This window comes from Crocuta crocuta, unplaced genomic scaffold (assembly GCF_008692635.1).
Source record: "Crocuta crocuta isolate KB4526 unplaced genomic scaffold, BGI_CrCroc_1.0 scaffold1391, whole genome shotgun sequence".
NCBI classification, from domain to species: domain Eukaryota; kingdom Metazoa; phylum Chordata; class Mammalia; order Carnivora; family Hyaenidae; genus Crocuta; species Crocuta crocuta.
In genome coordinates this window covers 214,515-214,764 of record NW_027532660.1, presented here as the reverse complement: position 1 = coordinate 214,764, position 250 = coordinate 214,515, and the positions used below count along the sequence as shown (strand labels likewise).

Genomic DNA, 250 nt, shown 5'->3' with positions numbered 1-250 from the left:
ATATATATATACATTGCTTATCATAATGCACAGTAAAATTTAATAAGTAAAAGTATAAATAAGTAAATAAAACTATAATAATTATTATTCCAAAAAATGCATTGACCAGTTGTCTCTCTCATCTACCAAGTACCAAAGAAATAAAAGTGGGCTTAAATAGATACTGAAACAAAACAAAACAAAACAAAACAAAAGAGATACTTATATAAGAGGCCTTTGGAATGGCCTTCCTCAGGATTTTAAAATAAAA

At 25.6% G+C, this 250-nt stretch overlaps 1 protein-coding gene across 1 annotated transcript in view; it reads right to left on the bottom strand.

The window, feature by feature from the left end:
- The window catches only part of HEPH (hephaestin), a gene marked incomplete at its 3' end in the record, with an annotated part of 48,311 nt that overhangs the window by 3,982 nt on the left and 44,079 nt on the right, over positions 1-250 (bottom strand). The window lies entirely within an intron of this gene.